The following is a 26063-nucleotide window of genomic DNA, read 5'->3' as shown; positions in this document are numbered from 1 at the left end:
AAAAATCAGTGCTCACCACTCACAGTTGTTTCACGGAAAGTGGGTATATACAGTTCCTCAATTGAGGTCAAAGGGTTTTGTTTACCAGGGAATTGAAAGTAAATTTATTCTATAAAACCTAGTATAAACAAGATGGTTTTGGGGAAGTATAATTTGGAGGTGAGGCACTTGCCCTCTGTCATATAAAAACTTATTGAAAAACTATGGTAGTTAAAATAGTGTATTAAGGATAAAAGTAGAGGGCATGCAATAAAATGAAAAACTTCAATGAGTAGGAAAGTTTAGAACGAGCAGTCAGTGGTGCGAGACAACTGCTATTTTATATAAAGGTGACGTTTGGTCAAAGAGTATAAATTCTACTATTATTTTAAAAACTAATACTAATCAATTAAATATTGGTTTTATTAAATGTATAGTAACTATGTACAATGATCTAGGTACTATGAGAAATTTCAGAGATACCTAGAGGATGAAGGAGAATGGGGAGGGGGCGGGAATGAAGAAGAAAACATATGAACACTGCCCTCATAGAGTTATCCCATAGTGGGGATTCATGATATTGTTTACTAATTTCCTACGTGAGAGTTCTGAAATGCCCATGTTCTGCAGTTATTTGGAGCATTTCAACAAAGTAACGAGTCTGATCTGGTGGCAGGTATAGAATTCTCTTCTCCTAATCTCCCCTGTGCAGGCAGGCTATACTTCAGGCTTCCTTACAATTACAGTGGCCATTTACTCTGTTCTAGCCAGCAGACTGTAAGATGATAGGAGATATTCCACTTTTGCGCCTAGGAGGTAAAAATTCTTATGCCCCTTTTCTGCATTCTTTCCTTTTCTGTCTGATAGATGCAGACGATAATGAGGTCCTAGGGGACGAAAAAGACGCAGATGAAAGTAGCATGAGCCTCTGAATGCTCATGTAGTGAAGAGCCCCTGACAGTCTCAACATCCTCCCAGGGATCTCACATCAGCAAAATACTAACTTTTATGTGATTAAACCACTACCATTTTGGTGTCTGTTTGTTAGTCCAACAAACCTAGTCCACAGGGTCTGTGTTTTTCAGAATTAAACATGTTAAAACGGTGCCAAACACTGTAAAATTGGGTAATTGGAGAAAAAGGACACAATAACACTATGTCCTGCTAAAACAGTAAGGATAGCAGCAGAGCCCATGGGTTAATGTATGACCCAAAGATAAGCGCAGAGTATTCACGTTATCTATTGCTGTATGATAAATTATTGTGAAACTTAGCAACTTAAAAACAATAATCTTTTGTTCCATCTTATTACTGCTTAACATTTTGAGGGTCGGGAATTTTGAGGGTCAGGAATTTCCAACTTATTACTGCTTAACATTTTGAGGTAGAAATCAGCTCAATGAGCTGTGTGATTCTTCTGCTCCATGTGTCATTGACTGAAATTGTAATGGTAGATGGGAGATTATTTCATATATGTGTCTTGTGCCTTGGTGAAAATGGCTGTAAGACTGGGCTCTGTTGAGACTATAGACTGGGAGGGCAAGCATGTAACTTCTCCCTAGATCTTAGGGTACTCTTAACTTCTTAAACTGTGGCTCAGGCCTCTCATGGAGTGTTTTAATAAATGTGCTTGATATCTGCAATGTTTTATGTGATCTGGCCTCAGAAATTCCAGCTCAATTTCAAAGGCAGGAAAATTAGATTCCCATAGAGTGTTTTAATAGATGTGCTTGAAATCTGCAATGTTTTATGTGATCTGACCTCAGAAGTTTCAGGTCAATTTTAAAGGCAGGAAAATCAGATTCCACCTTTCATTGGAAAATGTGGCAAATAATCTGCAGTCACCTTTCATCTAAAGCTGAACAATTCTTTTTGGCAATCTGGAAAAAAATTAATTGAGGTAGTTTAGGTTTGCTTTAGAATATCTGGGAGGAAAGTTGAGGAATTTCTATGGATTATGGACTCTATAATGTAGGACTGTGAGATGACATTCCAGACGGGTTTTGGAGATGGTATAGGTTACTAAGCATGCTGGTTCCTGTCTACAAATACAGTCACTTTGGAGGTTAAGGCTTCGACATAGGAATTTGGGGGGACACAATTCACTTCATAATAGAAAGAAAGAAGAATGAAAGGAAGGAAATAAGAAGTAAGATTGTAGATATAATACAGCATATATGCATTGCCTATTTCACTTTCCAAGAAGAGGAGATGTATATCTTTACAAAGACAAAAATAGGGTGAATACACCATTGATATTTCTTATATTATGCTACGTGGTGGCAATATGGGTGATTACCATACAGACAGTATATAGATAATTACATGATATACTATGAAATTAAAGGACTCTTAAAGTGCCTTTCATATCATGTTGTTTAGTTTTCTTCTGCCTTGTACATGCAATCATGCATGGAATAAGAATCGAGATACTTTCTTACATTCTGACAAATGGATCCTGAGGCAATTACATCTTTGTGTGAACATCAGAGTGTACTTACACAAACCTAGATGTTATAGCCCACCTAGGTTATGTGGTACACAGCCTACTGCTCCTAGACTATAAACCTGTACAGCGTGTTAATGTACTAGATACTGAAGGCAATTATAACACAATGTTAAGTATTTTTGTATCTAAACATAGAAAAGGTAGAGTAACAATATGGTAAAAAGGATTAAAAAGATTAAAAAATGGTGCATCTGTAAGGACACCTGCGATGAATAGAGTTTGCAGGACTGAAAGTTGCTCTGTGTGACTTGGTTGGTGAGTGGTGAGTAAACGTGAAGGCCTGGGAGCACAGTAGGTTTGTTTACACCAGCATCACCACATATAGGTGAGTAATACGTTGTGCTGTGACACTAGGGTGGCTATGATGGCACTTGGTGATAGGAAATTTTTAGCTCCACTGTAATCTTATTGGAACACTGTTATATAGGCGGTTCGTTGTTGACCAAAACATCATTATCTGGTGCATGACTAGAATGAGTTTTACTTTCCCTTTGAAATATGAATTTCTTTTCTAATGATTTATATTTTATTCTTAAATTCAAATTCAGTTTGCATATATTAAACCATTATCATTTAAAATATTGGCTATATTATCCACCATTAAACAGATTTATGGCTGATTTACTTTTTCAAAGTAAGTCTGTTCTCATTTTTCATACCATAACCAGCAATCATTTTAAATTTTTTATTATTCAGTCTCAGAAATTATAATTACAATATATTTATGTTATGATATATGTAATAGCAATAAGTCACTCAAATGGTTCATAATTTTAACATTCATTTTATAATGGTTTGACTAGTTTATACAAATTTAACTCTTTGAAGTTAGAAGCCAACTCAATCATTGATGATGTTTAAAGAAAAGCCACGAAAACAATGTTCATGCCATAAAACAAGCAATGCTAAACAATGCAATAAAGAGCAAAAAGCAACTGAGTAAACTTAGACAAACTTAACATGCACAATAATAAAAAAATATTTTCATGACTATAAGAACTCTGATTTATATATTAATATTTTTCAACAGAATATTACACATCATTTTGCTAATAGATATCTAGCATAAATGAGGCACTAAGAGTACAGAAACAAAGAGAAAATTAGTACGGTTCTCAAGGAGCTTAATCTAACCAGAGAAACAACAGAATCCATTGCGCTATTCCAAAGTGCGGACATTTTTTAAAAGAACCAAGAAGAGCTCAAAAAGAAAGAGCAATTAATTTTATGACAGGGATTGGGAAGAGACCTTGACAGGGTCTGTGGTAACATGGCTCAGTGTTAGGAGACATGGTGTTTCAGGTAATATAAAGAACAGTGTAAAGTACTTAAATATATGAAAGTTTATGGCTTTATACTGCAACTAATTTTTCATTATTTAAAGAAGCCTGTAGTATATTCTAATAGTGTTTGGTGCTCTGTCTAGTTAATACATTATGCATATGTATATTTTGATATGAGTTTTACACTATTTAAAAATCACTTATGAATTTTTCCAACATGCAACAGAGCAAATAGCCATAATTTGATAATTTCTACTTACTTACAGTATGTACTATTTAAATTATTTTATGACAATAAAGTCAGACATTGAGAGAGTTCTAATTTCATAAATTGATAAAACCATTAGGTGAAACTGGCATTACATATATAGTGGATCACAAAACAACTTTGTTTTCTCCATGCTGCTTTAAAGTGTACTCAGTAGAAATTTTCTTTACTGCCCTGAATGAAAACTCAGGTGGTATCAGGATTTTTCCAATACCATGCCACGTTTTCACATTATATATTAAAACTTCATCTCATTTCAAAAGTTGAGTTTGGCCTCATTACAATAATGAAAGCTTTGAAAGTGGTTTTGAATATATCTACTGTCCTCAGCTCAGAGAAGGCCTTCCCTTTGGCTTCTGGCATCTTCTTTCCTTACTTGTTTTGTTTTGTTTTTTTCCTCTATTGTTGCTTAACTACAGGTTCTGAGAAATAAGAGTGAAGGGAGAAATAAAAAGGGGAACAGAAAAGTTCTTATTTGTATCTCTGATGTTTAATTGCTATTGAGAGTTTTATTTTAATTTACTTGCTTTGTAAGGCCGTCTGAAACCATTGATTTCATATATTTATTTTATAGCAGACCACCTTACTGAAAGTTCTTACAAATCTGTCAAAATAACAGATCATTCTCTTGATTCATTCAAACCTGAAGTAATTCATTAGCATGAAGATAATTATTCAATTAAGATGTTTATGTGTGTTCCATTCTTTTTTATTGTGTAAATTTAAAGTATACACATGAAGTACTGATATTCATACCTATAGTGAAATTATTAGTACAGGTCAATGATTTAGCATATCCATCATCTTCCATTGTTAGTACTTCTTATGTGTGGTAACAGCACTTAAAATCTGCTCTCTTAGCAAATTTTGAATATACAATACAATATTATTAACTATAGTCTTACTGTTTATATTAGTCCGTTCTCATATTGCTGTAAAGAACTACCTGAGAACTGATTAATTTATGAAGAAAAGGGGTTTAATTTACTCTTAGTTCCACAAAGCTGGGAGGTCTCAGGAAACTTAGAATTATGGTGGAAAGTGAAAGGTAAGCAGACACAGCCTTCACATGGGCAGAGAGGAGGGGAGAGAGAGAGGAAGAGAGACAGGGAGAGGGAGAGAGTGCAAATGGGGAAATGCCACAAACTTTTAAACAACCAGATCTCATGAGAAGTCACTATCATGAGAATAGCAAGAGGAAAATCCACCCTCATGATCCAATCATCCCCTACCAGGTTCCTCATTCGATACTGGGAATTACAATTAGACATGAGATTTGAGTGGGGACACAGAACCAAACCATATCATTCCACCCCCACCCCCTCCCAAATTTCATGTCCTTTTCACATTTTGAAACACAATCATGCCTTCCCAACAATTCCCCAAACTCTTAATTCATTCCAACTTTAACTCAAAAATTCAAGTCCAAAGTTTCATCTGAGATAAGGCAAGTCCCTTCTGCGTATGAGCCTATAAAATAAAAAATCAGTTACATCCAAGATACAATGGGGGTACTGGCATTGAGGTATTTCTACCACTCCAAAAGGGAGAAATTGGCCAAAACAAAGGGGCTTACAGCCCGCATGCAAGTCAGAAACCCAGCAGGGCAGTAATGAAATCTTAAAACTCCAAAGTAATCTCCTTTGATTCCATGTCTCACATCCAAGCCACCCTGATGCAAGAGGTGGACTCCCAAGTCCTTGGAAACAGCTCTGCCCTGCGGCCCTTCAGGGTAAAGCCCCAGCACCACGGTTGCTTTCACGGGCTGGCATTGAGTACCTGCAGCTTTTCCAGGCACACAATGCAAGCTGTTGGTGGATCTACCCTCCTGGGATCTGCAGGATGGTGGTTCTCTTCTCACAGTTCCACTAGGCAGTAATCCAGTGGGAACTCCGTGTGGGGGCTCCAGCCCCACATTTCCCCTTCACACTGCCCTAGTAAAAGTTCTTCATAAGGGCCCTGCCCCTGCAGCAGACTTCTGCCTGGACATTCAGGCAGTTCTCTACATCCTCTGAAATTGAGGCAGAGGTTTTCAAACCTCAACTCTTGCCATCTGTGCACCCACAGGTCCAATAACATGTGGAAGCTGCTCAGGCCTGGGGCTTGCACCCTCTGACGCAATAGCCAGAGCTGTACCTTGGTCCCTTTTAGCCATGGCTGAAGCTACAGTAGCTGGGATGCAGGGCACCAGTTCTGAGGCTGCCCAGAACGCATCCCTGGGCCTAGCTCACATTTTTCCCTCTCAGGCCTTTGGGTCAGAGATGGGAGGGGCTGCTGTGAAGGTCTCTAAAATCCCCTGGAGGCATTTTCTCCATTGTCTTGACATTAACATTCAGCTCCTCTTTACTCAATAAATTTCTGCAACCTTGAATTCCTCCTCGGAAAATGGGTTTTACTTTTCTACCACATGATAGGGCTGCAAATTTTTCAAAGTTTAATGCTCTGCTTCCCTTTTAAATATAAGTTCGTGTTTCAGATCATCTCTTTGTTTATGCAAATAAATATGGGCTTTTAAAAGTAGCCAGACTACGCCTTCAACGCTTTGCTGCTTAGCAATTTCTTACACCAAATACCCTAAATCAATTTTCAATAACAAAATTCCACAGATCTTCAGAGCAGGGGCAAAATGCCCCAGTCTCTTTACTACAGCATAACAAGAGTGACATTTATTCAAGTTCCCAGTAAGTTCATCTCCAAGATTTAATTGACTCACCATTCCATAAGGCTGGGAGACCTCAGGAAACTTACAGTCATGGTGGAAGGTGGAGGGGAAGTAGTAGTGGACTTCAAATGGCCAGAGCAAGGAAGAGACAGAGCAAAGGAGAAAGTGCTACACACTTTTACAGAAGCAGATGTGATGAGAACGCACTCTCTGTCATGAGAACAGCAAGGGGGAAATCTGCCCTCATGATCCAGTCATCTCTGCCAGGTCCCTCCCTCAACATTGGGAATTACAATTCAACATGAAATCCGGGAGGGGACACAAAGCCACAGTTTGAGTGGGGACACAGAGTCAAATCATAACACTGTTGTACATTAGATTGCTAGATTTTTTTATCCTATATAACTACAAGTTTGTACCCTTTGGCCTACTTCTCCCCATTTTCTTCCTTTTTTTGCCCCTAGTTTCCAACATTTTACTCTGTTTCTGCGTGTTGAACTTTTTTTTTCCCCGTAGATTCCACACATAAGTGAATCACCTCACACCAATAGAATAGCTGTTATCAGAAAGTCATGATTATATTATTTATATTTATATATTATATAAAACATGAAAATAATACATGTATATAGAGATTGTCAAAATATCAAAAACCTATATAATGTTTTGTACATGTCCATCATCCTGAGTCTCTTGGGTATCCATCCCATTCCCTAGCCCAAGCTCTGGTTTCTCCACTCTATTTCCCTTATTCAAACATAATGCATCATCTCAACCAAGCTTGTCCAATCCATGGTCCATGGCCCACATGCAGCCCAAGATGGCTTTGAATGTGGCCCAACACAAATTTGTGAACTTTCTTACATTATAGCTCATCAGCTATCACTAGTGTTAGTGTACTTTATGTGTGGCCAAAGATAATTATTTCTTCCAGTGTGGCTCAGGGAGGCCAAAAGAGTGGACACTCATGATCTAAAGGGTACCTCTTAGCCATGGTTCTATAGGACTCCAATCTACTCGGGCTGGTGTGCTATGAGATGCAGTTAGCTCCCTGGATATCCCACCTCTTGTGTTGCTGGGTGTTGCTTGCCAACCCTACCATACTTTGAGTTACTATTACCTTGTGGAAATTATTCAGAATATTAGATAAGCAAGAAATACATGTTTGGGGTTGAAATTTTTCAAATGATGGGGCTGAGCATTGACTGTTTAATGCTAGCATAAACACAGGAGGAACTAAAGCCACGAGTTTTCATTTTCAAATATACATATAAAGTAGTTCTCTTTTTCCAAGACCGTGGGCCTTTTCTTGTTTAAGCGCTGTGTGTTCAGCTACACTAAGTTTGGAAAAATATTTATGGAATTAGCACTCTGTAAAGGAAGTCTGGCTCCTGTGATAGGAAAAGCACAGTTTCAGATCTAAATCCTGCAGTGGAAGGCTAGAGCGTTGTGATATGTTTTTATAGAGGCTAAAAACATATAGATATGTTTTTATATATATATATTTTTTTCATTTCCAAATCTCTTTATTATCATAATTAACCTTTACTTGGAAAGCAAGCAGTAAAATCTGTTCAGACAGCATCATTATATTACTGTCAGGCAAACAAGGATGGAGGACTTCTACACCCTCAAGAAATGCACACTGAAAGAGACAGATTCCAGTTCTCGAGAAGGCTGACCCAGTCAGCACTAAAAACAGGATTAGTGTACAGCTATTAAGAGAATCATACAGTGGCTTTATTCTTACTGCTTAAAAAAAGGTGATGGTCAACATCGCACAGGGAAGACCAGGTCCACAGTTGGTCCAGAATCAACTGCTACCACATGAGTCTTCTTGGTTAAGTCATTTGAGCCCACAGTGACAGAATAGGTCCCTGGATATACTTCTATGGAGAGGTCCTTAGAGACGTTCTCAGCGGTCTGGGATGCCTCTGGAGCATGCTCTGACACTTGATAGATGTCTCCAGGACCCTGGTTGCTGTCTGTACAAGAAGAAAGAAAAACATACTATATGTTAAAAACATATCACAACTTTATATGGGATGTTTTTCTTCATCTTAACTTACATGCATATGAAGTTAATGATGTATGAGAATTCCATAAAGTAAGTTTCTTCTGGGTAAAATTTGATGATTGCCTTCAGATGAAGTTAATTTAACTAAATTTTGACAACTTAAACGTAACAGCTCCTTTTAATGAAGGCAATAATTCTTCCACTGCAAGTAGCAGATATTCAGAATCTGTCAATTATAATTTAAACTATTAAATTGCTGCAATTTTCAGATTCAAAAAGCAATCCCTCACCCAACCACCTGAGGATTTACTGTTTCTCAATAATGTCAGTTAATTTATTTTTTTATTTTTTTATTTTATTTATTTTTATTTATTTATTTATTTTTATTAAAGATTTTAATTCCTCAAAGAGAAATGCTGTCATGCCTGAAGTTAATTTCTTAAAAGTCAAGGCGTTAAAAAATTATTAGCATAGACTACATTAAAGAAATTTATGCATAACATTTACCTGAACCAGAAAGAAGCCACAGAACTGGAAGGAACTTAAAAATTATACTTTTTGTATCACTGAGTCCTTTAGGAAACTGATGAAGTCATTGATTGCTCTCTCCAGAAAAGAAAAAAAGAGCAAATCCATGAAATGCTGCATAAAATACCACTGAGTTCATGGTATCTATCTATAAACTTTGAAAGCTTTCATGAATCTCAGACGGCTTAAGAAAATTTACAAATGAAAACACATATAAATTTTAATGAAATGGAAATTACCAGCTGTACCAATTTTGATAAATGTCTTAGTCTTTTACATTTAATGATTGCTATTTATTGGTGTAGTCAAGGGTGAAAATTCTAAAAATTATTATTCCATATGACATTCATGCACACTATTCTTGAGCTAAAATTCTGACAGATTCACAGGGGTGCTTTCTGACTTGCTTCTTGATGCCAGGACTCAGAAAAAAATCCATTTTTTGAAAAAAATATTAGTCCAATGATGTCATATCAACTAGAAAAATTTGTTTGAGTGAAGGAATGTATCATATGTCATCAGATGAGCCATTCCTATAGTACTGATAAAGTTGTAGGTGATCTCCTAGAGCAGCTGCCCAAAAGAAATGCAATGCTAGCCACATATGTACTTGTAAACATTCTAATAAGTATGTTAAAAATAAAATAAAATATCAATTTTAATAATATAATTTTACTGGACACAGTATATCCAAAATATTATTTCAGCATGCAATAAGTGAAAAATATCGACTTGACATTTTTTGGTACTGTTTGTAATTCAGTGCTTGTTTTATTCTTAGCGTGTATCTCATTTTGGACTAGACACATTTCTAGTGTTTCATAGCCACATGTGGCTAGGGGTTACTGTACTGCACAATGCTACTCAAGAGACTGACTAAAAGCAATCACCATGCTGTGCTATCTTTTGCAGAATTATAGGCTGTTTTTTTTACTGAATTTTAATGCATTTTATTAAGCTAAAATAAATAATGTCAAGATACTTCATTTGTAATTATCTGCAACTGTGCAGTTTTATTGAATTTTTTTTAATTTGCAATTTGATAAAGACACTGTAGTTTATAGATCTCAGCTCACTGGAATCTCTGTCTCTAAGTTCAAGAGATTGTCCTCCCGAGTAGCTGGGATTACACACCTCCCGAGTAGCTGGGATTACAAGCATGTGCCACCATGCCTGGCTAATTTTTGTATTTTTAGTAAAGATGGGGTTTCACCATATTGACCAGGATGATCTGAGACTCCTGACCTCCAGTGAGCCTCCTGCCTTGGCCTCCCAAAATGCTGGGATTATAGCTGTGAGCCACCACATCCAGCCAGTTTATAGATATTCTGAATGTGCAATTTAGCTTGCAACTCTAGTAGCAAACCAAAAAGAAGCTCTTTTACATGAGATTGAGGATTGAGATTAATGTATGCTCATGGTCTGAAGAGTTGCTTATTAAAAATCAGGACACGTTATATGATTATTAAAATAATAAGTATATATTTTCAATTTTTCAAGGGTTTGTTTTTGTGTTGACTGTAATTTGATAAAAAAACTAGTGTATAAAATTAAGTGATAAGTAATATGATTTTAAACACATCTATAAAATATAGGAAACATGTCTTGACTAGGATAAACAAAAATTTTCACTCACCTTCATTGTTATAATTTCTATGTGGTATATGAAGCTTTGAATGTATTTCTTAAATTAATAGGTAATTAACATTTCTGGAGTCTGTGTGTTTTTAAATAATTAATAGAAGGTAGATCTAGAAGGCTGAACACATAAAACATATTCAATAGAGTTGAGTGATTTTGGCCTTGATCATTAACATGTGATACAAACCAGAAATGCATTTGCAGGGATACTCAAATTATGTGAATAACATGAAGTAAGCTGAGCAACTGTAGCAATTTTTTATTAAGTAGGAGAATGAGGCGAAGGGAGAAGAAGAGGGGTAAGAAAAGATGTTGGTTGAATAATAATGTGAATAAAATAACAATATGAATAAAAACTCAAAAAAATATGAATGCGAGCTCTTCATGAAGAGTGATGCATCTTGTTTAAAACACAAATACTTAGGTTTGAAACAATGTATTGAAATAGTTCTTCAAAACAATACTGAACATTAATTAGTTTTGTGTTTGTTGCTTTTGCATACATTATTTTACTTTTTATTTAGATCTCATGAAAAAAATTAAATAATTCCATTTTTATAGATGAGGAAATTGAAACTCCATTAAAAAAAATAATTCCTAACCACTTATAAGGTTGCTTCTTAAATAAGGTCAAAGATAGATAACACACAAATTATGTCCCTATGAATTTCTAACATGTAATATGATCAGTCAGAGGGATATTATTTTTTTCATTAAATTTCAAAATAACATCTCAAAATTATGTGTAGTCCAAACTATAAAATAGGCAGGCATTATGTTAACAACACTACCTATAATTCCATGAGAAATTAAATATAGAGTTAAAATTTGGTAAGTTTCATCTTTACATACCCTTCTTCAAGAAGAAAATTTCAGATCACTGATTGTGTTATGAAAACACCAAGGGTTTGATATTAGTCCCATTGCTCACCACACTAAAAACCAATCACTGGGACAAGGAATATTTCTAGGAAAGAAGGCTTTTTATTTGGGTGATGTCAAATGGAGAGATATGAGATCAGCTTCAAATCCATCTCTTTCAACCAACTGAAATATATAAATTGAATGTAGCTACTTGTGGTGAAAACCAGAATTGGGGAGGAGTAAGGAAGCAATTATGAGGGATGCAGTGTTTGGCTTCCTACTATGTGGATGCAGTGATCTGCTGAGTTTCAGTTCCTTGTCTGAGGGGGGTTTCCTGAGGAAGGAACTCAGATAAGACAAATGTAAATTTCAAGTTTTAAGACCTGGGAGGGTCAATTTCTATGTTTATTTAAAAGATTGTAAATATAATTTCTATGGGACAACTGGGCTGGTTTTAATTGCTCTTGTAATATCTTTGGAAACACTTTTTGCCTAAGAAGTCTTGAGAAGGAACAGTAGGCAATATGGAGACAGAAAAAATAAGTTGGGGTGTTCAAAAGATGTGGCGTGCACGGGTCATACCCTCTTTTTCTTGCTACAAATCTCAGAAGCCATATGTATTGGCTCTGGGTGTAACCCATTTTCTCTCTTTATTTTTAAATAGACTTTACTTTTAAGGCACAGCCAAATTGAGGAGAAAGTACAAAGAGTTCTCATGTGTTCCCTGCCTGCAAACATGTACAGCTTACCCAGCAACCAACATCCCCCACTACAGTGATCCATTTGTTACAATCCATAAACCTATGTTGACACATCATTATCACTAAAAGACATAATCACTTAATGGTTTACATTTAGGCTCGCTCTTGGGATTGTGCATTCTACAGCTTTACATAAATGTATAATGACATACATGCACCATTATAGTACCATAGAAAATAGTTTCACTCTATTCCTTCTGTTCATTCTTCCCCTTTCTCCAGCCCCTGAAGACCATTGATCTTTTAACTATCTCTATAGTTTTGCCTTTTCCAGAATGCAATAATGTTGGAAACACAGTGCATGGCCTTTTCAGAGTAGCTTCTTTCACTTAGTAATATGCACTTATGTTGCTTCCTTATATTTTCATGGCCTGATAGCTCATTTCCTTTTAGTGCTGAATAACATTCCATGGCTGGATGCATCAGTTTATTTATTTATTCATCTACTGAGGGTCATCTTGGTGGTAATTATGAATAAAACTGCTATACAAATTTTTGTGCTGATTTTTGTATGAATGTTTTTGAGTCTTTTGGATTGCTGAATCTTAACAGTAAGATTATGCTTAGTTTTGCAAGAAACAACCAAGCTGTCTTCCAAAGTAGCTGTTTCATTTTGCATTTTCACCAGAAAAGAATGAGAGTTCCTGATGCTCCACATCTTCATCAGCATTTAGTACTGTCAGTGTTTTGGATTTTTGCCATTCTAATAGGCATATAGTTGTATCTCATTATTTTTTAAATATGTAACTCTTTAATGACAATGTTGAGGATCTTTTCATATGTCTACTTATCATCTCCATATCTTTGATGAGGAGTCTGTTCAGATCTTCTGCTCCCTTTTTCATTGTTTTCTTACTGAACATTTAAAAAAATGTGTATTTTAAATAATAGTCCTTTATTTGATATGTGTTTTAAATATTTTCTCCTGGTCTGTGGCTTCTCATTCTCTTGACAGTGTCTTTCTTAAAGCAGAAATTTTTTATTGTAATGAAGTCTTCCAGTTTAGCAATTATTTCATGGATTACGCTTTTGGTGTTGTATCTCAGAAGTCATTGCCATACCTAAGGTCTTCTAGATTTTTTCCTACATATTTTTAAGAGTTTTATGGTTTTGTGTTTTACATTTAGGTCTATGATCCATTTTTGCATCAATTTTTGTGATAATGTCTACATTGTTTTCCTATAGATAAATATCCAGCTGTCCTGCAATGATTTCTTGAAAAAGCCTGTATTTTCTCCATTGTATTGCCTTTGCTCCTTTGTCAAAGATTAGTTGCAATATTTATGTGGATCTATTTCTGGGATGCCATTGCATAGCAGCTGATCTATCTGCCATTTTTTACCCCACTGCCATACTGTCTTAATTACTGTAGCTATATAGTAAGTGTCGAAGTCAGGAATGTTATTCCTCCAACTTTGTTTTTCTCCTTCATGTAGTATTGGCTATTCTCTTTTGCTGAATTTTTAAATTATATGAATTTTATGTTTAACATTTTGTGTTTGTTTTGGAAACAATGTAGTGTTGAGTCTGTTTTTTTATCTACTCTTAAGATGTCTTTCTTTTATCTGGTATATTTTGATCACTCAAAATGAAGTGATGATTTCTAAAGTGGAATTAATATTTACTGTATTTGTTACTATTTTCTTTCTATTACTCCTGTTTTTTCTCTTTTTCCTTCCACATTATTTTCTGTCATCTCATATTTTAATTGGGCATTTTCTGCAATAGTATTTATCTCTACTCTTATATAATTCTTGAATAAAATTAGTGTTTCATATGTGTGTGTTTCTGTGTATGTATATACATATATGTATACATATATGTAGACAAATCTATATGTCCATATATGTGTGTGTGTGTGTGTGTATATATATATATATATATATATATATATGTAGTCTAAGTCCACTTTCAAATTAAACCTTATAATTTGCAGCTAGTGTCTAATGTCAATGTATTTTGAATACCTTACTCCTGTTCCTTATGACACTGATGTCATTCATTTTATGCCATGTGTTATAATCAATAGTGCATTGTTAATATTACTATTTTTTTTTTTTTTTTGAGACAGAGTCTTGCTCTGTCACCAGGCTGGAATGTAGTGGCACAATCTTGACTCACTGCAACCTCCACCTCCTCCAGTTCAAGCAATTCCCCTGCCTCAGCCTCCCAAGTAGCTGGGACTACAGGCGCGCACCACTACACCCGGCTAATGTTTTTATATTTGAGTAGGGACGAGGTTTCACCATGTTGGCCAGGATGGCCTCGATCTCCAGACCTCGTGATCCACCCGCCTCGGTCTCCCAAAGTGCTAGGATTACAGGCTTTAGCCATCGTGCCTAGCCCTATTATTACTTTAAGTAAACAGTTATCTGTTAGATTAAGGATAAATGAACAATTTATTTGACTTCTATTTATTCTTTCTAAGATGCTCTTATTTCTTTATGTGGTTTGAGGTTTCTTTTCTATATCATTTTCTTTTTCCCTGAAGAACACTTAACATCTCTTGAAGGGTGGTGCTCTCAGTTTTGTCTCTGAGTTTATTTACGTATGCTACATTTTGAGGATAATGTCAGTGGATATAGAACTCTGGGTTGGTAACTTTTTATGTCAACCAGTTTGTCACTCTACTGTCTTCTGTTTGTCTGGTTTCTGACGAGAAGTTCACTGTCACTTTTGTTCTTGTTACACTGTAGATAATATAATTTCCCTCCTGTCTTTTTTCAATGTTTTGCTTATGTCTTTGATTTTCTGTATTTTGAACATGGTATGGCTAGACATAGCATTCTTTGTATTTATCCTGCTTTGTATTCCCTGAGCTTTTTGTATACAGTATATATCATTTGATGACTGCCATTCATCTTGAAATATTCTTGGTTACAATTATTTCAATATTTTTAAAGTTCCTTCTCTTTTTCTTCTCCTACTGGTATTCCAATATATGTGTTAAACTTTTTGAAATTATCCCAATGTTTTTAGATGCTTTGTTCTGTATTTTGTTTTCATTTATTATTCTCTTTTAATTTCAGTTTTAAGAAGTTTCTATTTGCGTATCTTCAAGCTAGATCATTCTTTCATTGGCTTTATTGTATACATTGGTGAGTCACTAGAAGGTATTCTTTATTTATATAGTCATGTCTTTAATTTATTGAGTTTCTATGTGATTTGTTTTCTTAGACTATATCTTTCATCTTATATTCACCATCTAATTTACACATTCTCTATTTTTTTCTATTTGAACCCTTCACATATTAATCATAGTTAATTTAAATTCTTTTCTGGTATTTTTAAAGCCTATGTCATACCTGAGTCTAATTCTGATATTTGCTTTGTTTATTCAGACTATGATTATTCTTGGCTGTTAACAAGCTTTATAATTTGTTGAAAGCCCAATACAATGCACTGATTAATATAAAATAAGATAAATATGTCTTTATGTGAAATTTGGTGTTAATTTGGCTAAGTATTATGATGTGTTTAATATTTGCTTTAGTTGTAGTTTCAGAGGCTTTAAATTGCTTTAGTGCTCTTGTTTTTACTCCCCTATTATCTTTGAACTTCCCTAACAATTCCTCCTTAAATGGAGCTTTGGCCTTGCAGCTCTTTTAGCTTTAATTCACATTTATTACCCTGAAACTTTGTTGGTGTGGTGATTAGATGTGTGAGAGCGGAAGCATTCCTTAATCTTATGATTAAATCTGAGTGTTTAATGGGCTTGCGTGGGCTATGATCTTCACAATTGTTTCTTATCTTACTCTTAGTGTCCTAGATAAGAAAACGAGAGGAAATTTTCTGGAAAGTGAACTTTTGTTTTAAGGGATGCAGTTATACTTTAAATGGTTAATTTTCTCCATTCCCATCAGAATCTTGAGATGATCTTTCCAGGGTCATCATTGTGGATCCTGGTAGCTTCCTTGATGTAAAACCCACAAAATTGTGGGAAATGCCTAAGACTGTGGCCCTCCAGGGATTTTTCTCTTGTGCTGTCCCCACTCAGTGTTCAGCAGTCTTCAAAATTACCATTTAAGTGTTCCTATCTGATTATTGCTTCAGTGGCTTCTGTTCTAGATAATCAGATCACAGCTGTTACTCTCTGGATTCACTTATCTCTTGTGGTGTCAGGTTTCCTTGCATCCTCAATTACCTAAATAGCCAAAAACATTCACTGATTTTAAAATTGTTATTATAAGGATGGAGTGATGAAACTGCAAGCAGCAGGAACTGTGACTCTCCCTCCTGCCTCAATATCTTTTTATGGTAAATTAGGCAGGCTTTCTCTGACTTCCTTACATTACTCCTTACATTGCTCCCTTGCATGTACAAGCACGCAAGTAATTACACATACATGCACATTTCTCAGCGTGTCATTGCATTACTTTTTGTACTTCAAAGGTGTAATGAGAATGCCTTTATGGGTGTGGGGGGCATATAAATGTGTAAGGGGTTGACAGTAGTGCACAGAGTGACTTTCTAAGGACTTGGGGCTTTTAATGTTACTCCAATAGAGGCAAACTGCTCTCTTAACAAGCACAGTAAATCAAGCATATGTCTGGTAAATACTGTTTTTACATTTTACACTGAGATACTTTCTGTGTTAGGCTGAAACAGACAATAGTTTCAGTCTGGATAATAGTATGTTTAGCCTTTTGAAACAATAGCACAAATTCTTACTACTTCTATTTTTCATTTTTATACATATGAACTTATCTAAGAATGGGTTAATATTTACAATTCTGAACATTCATATGAATCCTTACCAGTTCTAGGAAGAGCTATACATTTCTGTGCTTCAAACAAAATTATTATTAGTAAATTATCCTCTAATCCCCAAAACTTATATGGAAAAATAGAGAATAACTACTCCTTTGGCTACAGATATTTGTAATAGAGGTAAAAAATAAAACCAGACAGAATTTAAAATAAAAATCATTTCTATTTATGTGGTTAGCTCTAAAGGTTACCAGTGACATAAAATGTACATTCCTTATTTTGGGGAGCACATCCCACATCAGTAATTTGGGAATTTGATCTTGAAAGAAACTGAAGCTCCTGTGCATCTCAGGAATTTCAATTCGATCCTTGTAATCATTATGTTGTTAAGAGTAACCACATTATGAGAATATGGTCTCACTGCTGATGAGATGAAATGTCATAAGTAGACCAAGTTAAAAAAAATTCAAATGCATATTTTCAATTGTTTCTACAAAAATCAGCCTATGAAAAATCATATTCCTAGAAATTTTCTAAAAGTTTGAGGATTTCAGCTGCTTTCTAATTACTACATCATGGTCAGCTTTACTGAGCATTCATGTTTACGTTTGACTAAAATTCTGCTGAGATTATTTATTAAACCTATTTTTAAACATAAATATTTATAATAATAGAGGTGTTGGGTACACTAATCAGGACTTTCTTCTTGTTTTTAGCATTGAGTATTTAATTACAGACAGACATTGAATTAAAAATATTTAGTTTTAAATAGATGGACTATTCAATTTGAGAAAATGTTAGTAGTCTGGCATGACTGATGCAATGACCAACAATAATTAATGAAATAATTCTTTTTTTTTCTCTTCTTAAGAAAACAATTATAATTTGATATACAAGGCACTAGATTATGAAGAAATGAACTAACTTTCATCTCTCTGTGTGTGCGTGCATGTATATGTGTGTGTGTCTCTACCGTATGATAAAAGGAAATAGATTTTTATCAATGGCTCTCAAAAGTACAACTTAATGACAAGAACTAAGAGAAATCCAAATTGTTTTCTTGGAGGGATACATTTTCATAACCACACCCATTTTTTAGTTAAGCGGTATATGACAATACAGTTCATCTTTTGAATATAAGAAGAAGAGCTACATGTTTCAGAATTTCTCTGCAGAACATTTCAAAATGCATGCCATTTTCCCTTATCTTCTTCTCATTATAGACACAGGACATTTTTAAATTGGAAAGAACTCTATCTTCAGATTAGTTCAATATTTGAAATACAGGAAAAGTTTGGAATTCTGAACAATTCTGGCAAAAGAAAACAACCTAATATGCAAATGTGTGTTAGTTTATGTTAATTATATTAAAATTTCTGAGGAAGGTTATCTAAATTGTATAAAAAGTATTTAAAAAGTCTGTAAATAAATGTATAAGGCGACAATAGTTATGCCAAAAAAAGTCTACTTTCGTATTTCTGTGAATCAAAACATTTTTTCCACACATCACTGCCATATGACAGTAAATACCTTCCCAGCAGAAAAACACGTTTTATTACTCATTGTAGAATTAGAGGCATTTGTGCTGTCCTAACATGCTTTGGACTGAGTATTATACAGTGCATGGGCCTTAAGGGACCTCCACAACTATGAGACCTCTACCTTTGACAGATTGCCAATCAAAATGATTTGATGTTACAGTATACCTTTTGCAGTAATTATATAAAGAACATTTTGCAATGAGTTTCAAATAGCATTCAGTTCCTAATAGAAATATTTGAAGGCCCTCAAAAAATTATAAAATTATTTAGTAATCCTAAAAATCCAATTATAGTTGTGTGTACAGGTGAGAAAAAAGTGATCATAGAAAATTAAAACAAATATTTTATAATAATTCCCAAAACATGGAATACTAAGGGAGAAAGAATGCTTAAGACTCTTCACCAAAACCACTGAAAATTGCTGAGAGCTCATAAAGGAAACCTAAATAACTGATGATATTTTGTTTGTGAATTGGAAGACTCGATGTTTTCAATGTCATTTAATTACAAATTAATCTATAAATTCCAAAAAATTATAAGTATAATTTTATCAGGAACCTGTTAAACATTTTTGAATTTATTATAAACTTTACATACAAACCTTAATGGCACAGAAGAGCCAAACAATTTTTATTATTTTATTTTTGAGACAGATGCCCAGGCTGGAGTGCAGTGGTGTGATCTTGGTTCACTGTAACCTCTGCCTCCCCAGCTCAAGTGTTTCTTCTGCTTCAGCCTCCAAGTAGCTGGGACTACAGTCACTCACCACCACACTGGACTAATTTTTTATTTTTTTAATTTATTTATTTTAGACAGAGTCTTGCTTTATTGCCAGGTGCCAGGCTGGAGTGCAGTGGCGTGATCTTGGCTCACTGCAACCTCCACCTCCCAGGTTCAAGCAATTCTCCTGCCTCAGCCTCCTGAGTAGCTGGGACTACAGGTGCATGCCTCCATACCCAGCTAATTTTTATATTTTGGTAGAGATGGGGTTTAACAATGTTGACCAGGCTGGTCTCGAACTCCTAACCTCAAGTGATCCCTGCCTCAGCCTCCCAAAGTGCTGGGATTACAGGCGTAAGCCACCCTGTGCCCAGCTCCAAATAATTTTTAAACGGATGAACAAAGTTGGGGGAAATATAACACTTGATTTCAATACTTATTATAGTAAACTCCATTGCTAAACAGAAATAACAGAATGAGATTTACCCTCTGGCCTTAAAAACTGAAAACAAAAGAATAAAACATGAGTCTTCAAATTTTTATATATATTTTATTTAGTTATATATTTAAATTTGTTCATATGCTTCCCTTACAACTAGGCTATAAACACCTTTTAGCATAGAGCCATGTCTGATAGTCTCCTTATATCTACTGTGAAATTCATGGAACACATACACCACCAAGCTGAAAGACAACTTTGGACCAAGTTGAAAGTGTAGTAAACTAAAATGCTGTTAAATATTCATGGAAGGTAAAGAGCCTTCTATGAACATATGAGTCTTGGAGCTTTTCAGACATTGATTTGAGTTCGTCTCTGCCATTAGCTAACTAGGGCCCCTTGGACAATTCTACAAGGCTTAATTTTTTTATATTTAAATAGCTAAAATAATGTCTACCTCATTGACTTGTTGTGAGGATTTGATAGATGATACAAGTAAAATACTTTGTAAAGTACTAAGCACACATAATCTGCTCATTATAGGTAAGTTCTTAGATCTCTTCCTATTAGCAATGCCATATTTTAGCTCGAGAAAACCATGTTACAATAAGTGTTCTGACTTCGCTGTATGCCATTGCTTCTGAATGAGAATTTAATGGGCTGAAAGCAGATGGAAAGGCCCAAGGGGCCCCTGAACACACATATTCATTTTCTCTCATACGCAGTCACTGGTAGTTCTTACACTCAAAGTTCCTAATTGCTGCCTTTGAACTCCCCAAGGACAGGGTTGATTTAGGACAAAACCCAGGAGAGAATAAAGAAGAAATAAGCAATCAAGACAAAGTAATTTTCCTCAAGGGAAAAGAAAGAGGGCACCCTAGGAATCTGTAGATATTATTCCAAATCCTGAGAGAGATAAATGACTTTTAGGGAACAGATGGTTGCAATCAAATAAATGATCACAAGTCTTTACACTGAGTCAGATGCCACATCATTGGAGATAAGATAAAATACAAGCTTTAGTGAGCTGAGAATCAACCAAGACTCATATAGAATATTTTAACAAACTTTTTCAATGAAGAGTCACTTTGCGCTTGCTGCTGCCTTTAAATTTTTACTACAAATAAAATTGGCAAAGTTCTCCATAAAATGAAAATATATGATTTTAGATATGATAGAAAACATAAAGTAAATATATGGAATTTTTCAATAGTTATTCATTTTAAGAATTTCTTCTTGTTTTTCTCTTTTCTTTCATATATACTTGTTTAATATATTTTATACTTGCAGTCATCGACATTTTTTTCTGGAAACAGGTTTCCAGAAAGCTTAATGATTCAAAAAAACTTTAAGCACATATATATTTTAGCAACTTGAATCTATGCGTCTCTTAAAGATGAGAATATGTTCTTAGAAATGCATCCTTAGGAGATTTTGTCATTGTGCTAACAGCATAGATTGCACTTTCACAAAAGTAGATGGTATGACTTATTGCTCCTAGACTACAAAACTGTTCAACATGTTTTTATGCTGCATACTAGAAAGAAATAGTAACATAATGGCGAGTGTTTGTGCAACGGGAATTTTTCAGTTTCTTTAAAATCTTTCGGCACCACCATCATAGATGTGAATTTTCATTGACCAAAATGTTATGGGATTCATGAATACATTTCGAATATAATGAACACTTTATATTTACACGGTAAATTTGTATTAATATGTCATATAATCATTAAAATATTTATCAGATACTTATTATTAAGAGATCACTAGGCCAGGCTCTCAGACTAGAACAGTGATTAAGGTCATATCTCTATGTATCTCTGTATCTGTCACTATATAAATATTTAAGGTATTACCAGTCTAATGAGGGAATCGTTGACATAATCATTGCTCTGGCAAGATAAATATGTACCAAAGCAGGGAAAAGAGATTCCTAAACTAGTAGTAGCAAGGTCGGTGTAAGAGATTGGTCATTGATATGAATGAAGTCCAATCTAAATTGAATTGTGAAAGATAAATTAGAGCCAGGTTTGGTAGAGAGAGCAGGCTGGATGAGGATATTCGAAACTGAAATAACAAAGAATAAAATGTGCAACAAATGGAATAAAGCTTGGTGCTGTGTTGCAGATTCACGTTCATCCAGTGAAACGCTGATACTGAACTGGCATCCACAAATAATTACCAAGCAATTTAAAATATTTTCAATAACGAGAGAGGAGGAAGGAAGAAACTGGTCAGGAAGGCAAGGTAGGTCTTTGGTAAAACCCCTTCCAACCAAGAACAGTCTAAAAATCAAACTGCAGTCCCCAGATAACAAAGAGCCCGCGTCCTTGAAAGGAAATGCCTACTCTGGGAAACCAGACGAACAAATTCCATTCCTTTTGTGGACACATTTATCTCTTCCTAGCTGCACCTTAGTCTGTTACTTTTCACCTATTTTACGTTTGTCTACCATTCTGTGATTGGTCCCTGGGGAGTCTTCATTTACATAAGGTGGAATAATCACTTCAGCCCTTGATTGGTCCTGGGCCACAGTCCCAGGCCAAGCCTTCGCCTCTCCCTCCAAGTGACTCTTTGCAGTATCATACTGTTTTCTGAGTGGGGCTTTCTCCAAGACAGCCTGCAGACCAGTCCTCCTTCTTCCCAGTCCGTAAAGTTCCAGGACTCAACCTCATAGCTGGCAGCCCTCTTTAGGTTCCCCTCTCTTTGCTGAGAGCTTTTCTGTCGCTTAAGAAATCTGATTCTGCCTTCCTCACTTTCCAGTGTCGGTACACCTTATTCTTTTTGTTTGTGGGATAGGAACCAGGAGCTGGCTGGCAGTGGAAGTAAAGAGCTGTAACACAGCATCCCACTCACAGAACAGGAGTGAAAAAGCTGCAACAATGGTTTCTAAGAATGTACCAAAAGGTGTATGGTAGGGTTGAATGTGTAATTTACAAAACCGTTCAAATCGTTTCCATTTCTCTTAATATCTGGCATGTTTCTTAGTTATACCCAATGCTTCTTTTCAACTATAGACTTCATGAGAGTATGCAGATTGAGAAAAAAATAAAAGGAAGGCAATTAAACCTAAGTCACTTATAGACATCAAGAATAGAAAGTAATTAAGATGAGAAAATAATTAAGATGATGTCACTTATAGACGACAAGAATAGAAAGTAATTAAGGTGAGGAAGTGATTCTCTGTGGAGTTGAAAAACAAAATAACATTCAAATTCACATTTTAGATTTACCAGAGAAGTGGATCACTTTGACAAGAATCATTTGCAGTTGAATGATAGCACTCAATTTTCAGAATACAGATAACTGCTAGGAAATATCACTGTGAAAGTGAAAAGTAGAGAATACAACAGGCAATGTGCTTCTTTTCATTTCTTTCATGATACAGAAACTTCTTTGGTCATTATGCAATGCTGTAGCCTTTTCTGTAAATATGAAACTCTGTGTACATGTATAAATCCAGTTTCTTAATTATTGGGAGTTCGTGTTGTATTCACTATTGTTAACATTCTGATAGATGGTGAGGATCCTTGAGACTTTCAACATACGGAAGATGTTGGTGTTTAGTGAGTACAGTCCTCGTCAAAGGCTATGACCAAATGAAATGCTCTATGGAGGATCTTCATTCAGTGAGGCTGTGCTTTCATCTTGATCTCCTCTTTCCTAAATTATCTACTAATGGGTGCCTCTACCTTTGTGTCAGTATTGATTTCTTCTTTCTTTCATACCATTGATTCAATCAATCAGGAAATCCTTCAACAGAAACCCAGCGTTCAACATAGAACCCAGTGTTCAACATAAACCCAGCATTTGACAAATTCTCTCATCACCCCCTCTCATTTGGATTATAGGAATAGGTTTGAGGTTTATACAAGTGATTATGCTCTTGATTTCATTTGGTTTATTCTCTACTTAGCAGCCAGAGTTTTTGTTTTTGTCTTTAATTAAGACAAACCAAAGACAACTGCAACAAAGCACATGCATATCAGTCCTGCCAGAGCAATTTTTACTGGGAACAAACAGCTCACTGAGGCAGGACAATAACAAACGCGTAGCCCCCTGCTACCCACTGCATTATAGGAAAGCGTACAGCGATCTAATATAAACGGACATAAGTCTTAGGGAGAGATGCTGATCTGAGCCTTTTAAGAGCATAGTTATGGAAGTGCTCCCACGTTGCCTGATCAGAGACTGAGAAGGCAGCCCCATTCTTCCAGCTCACAGTTACAGGAGCACAACTCCCTACGGAGTCATAAAGGAAGCGATATAGCCTATAGTTGCAGCTACATGAGGAGATGGGCCAGTAGTGTGATTTGCCACCTCAGCACAAACAGCTGGAGGGCAAGGAGGCCTCCTTTTCACACAAGTATTTTAACTGACTGGGACTAATTTCTTAATCACTGGGCTATAGCTGGTCTCCACGGTGCTCTCCAAGAGGCCAGCTGCTTTTCTGGGAGGACAGCCTACAGGAAGTCATCTTGGAATCAATTGACCTTTTCCTTTCAGCCAGATAATGTCCCTCCTCTACTCAGCAGTAACTTCCAATGGCTTTTCATCACACTTGGAATAAAATTCAAAACCCTTACCATGACTATGAAGCCCCTGCAGGATTCAACCCTTATGTTGCTCTCCTGGTTCTGTTTCTTTCCGTTATCTTTTTTGTCCCTGCACTCCAGCCACCCTGGGCTTCCTTTCTTTCTTTAAATGTGGCTCTCCATGGACATTGTGAATGCCACTGCAATTCTCTTGTCATTACAGGTCTGAAAATGGGTGTTTTTCAAAATCTTGGCACATTGTCCGTCATCGTCTTTTCCTTTGATCTCTGTGTGATTTTGCTTCTTTAGTTTGTTAATATAGTAGTTTGCTTTCACGTATTTTCAAATATTGAACTAGTCTTGCATACTTGGGATAAATCCCAGTTTTCCATAGGGTATAATTCCTTCTTTTTGTTTAACAATTTTAGGTTGTGTTTGCTAATATTTTTGGGGCATTTTTGTGTCTTAATGAGGGATATTGGTCTATTTTTTTGTTTTGTTTTTTTTATAATACTTTTATCTGGTTTTTCTATCAGGATAATACTTGCTGCATAAAATTAATTAGAAAGTGTTCTCTTATCTTCTATTTTCTGAAATAAATTGTATAAAATTGGCATTAATTCTTTTTTAAATGTTTGGTGAAAGTCTCTAGTGAAGCCATTTGGGCCCAGTTATTTTATTTTATGAAACTTGAAACGTTAGCTCCAATTATTTTTAACAGTTACAATGCTATTCAGATCATCAATTTTATACTGGATAAATTGTGGGAGTTTGTGATTTTTGAGAAGTTGGTTCTTTTCTTCTAGGTCGTTATATTTATAAGCATAAATTTATTCCTAGTATTTTCTTATTAACCTTTTATAGCTGCACAATCTATAGTGATATCCCCTACCTAATTCCAGATATTGGTTATTTGCGCCTCTTCTGTTTTTACTTTTGTCAATATCACTAGAGTCTTATCAATTTTATTGAATTTTTTGAAGTACCAGCTGTTTATTCATTTTTCTCATTTTTAATTTTATTGATTCTCCTTTTATGTTCTTATTTTCCTCCTTTTGCTCACTATAAATGTATTTTAATCTTCTTTTTCTAGTTTTGCTTCAGGACTAATTTATTTATTTGAGATCATTTCTTATTTTATGCTAGAAATTTTCTGCTCAGATCTGCTTTCGTTGCATTCAAAATATATTGACATGTAATATTCTCATTTTAACTCAGTTCTTTTGTTACTTTAAAATTGAAATTGAGACTTTTTTAAATCATATTTTTTTTACAAGTGTGTTGTTTTATGTTCTGTAGTTGAGTCTAGTCAAATTTTATTATTGTCAGAGAACACATTCTATATGACATATTCTTTATGAAGTTTGTTTAGTTTTTTTATTAGTGAGGATCACAGGTTCAACATTGATAAATGTTTCATGAATGTTTGCAGAACTGGTCTATTTTGCTGTTGTTGACTAGAGCGTATTCTGTGTGCATATCAGATCCTGTTGATTGGTTGTGTTATTCACATCTTCTACATCTTTGGTGATTTGCTTTCTAATAATTCATTCCATTGCTGAGAAGTGTGTGTGTGCATTACATTTTAAAAATAATCCTCTGT

The sequence above is a fragment of the Cebus imitator genome, unplaced genomic scaffold (assembly GCF_001604975.1).
Source record: "Cebus imitator isolate Cc_AM_T3 unplaced genomic scaffold, Cebus_imitator-1.0 Scaffold42, whole genome shotgun sequence".
In the NCBI taxonomy this organism is placed as follows: domain Eukaryota; kingdom Metazoa; phylum Chordata; class Mammalia; order Primates; family Cebidae; genus Cebus; species Cebus imitator.
This window is presented reverse-complemented; position numbering follows the sequence as displayed.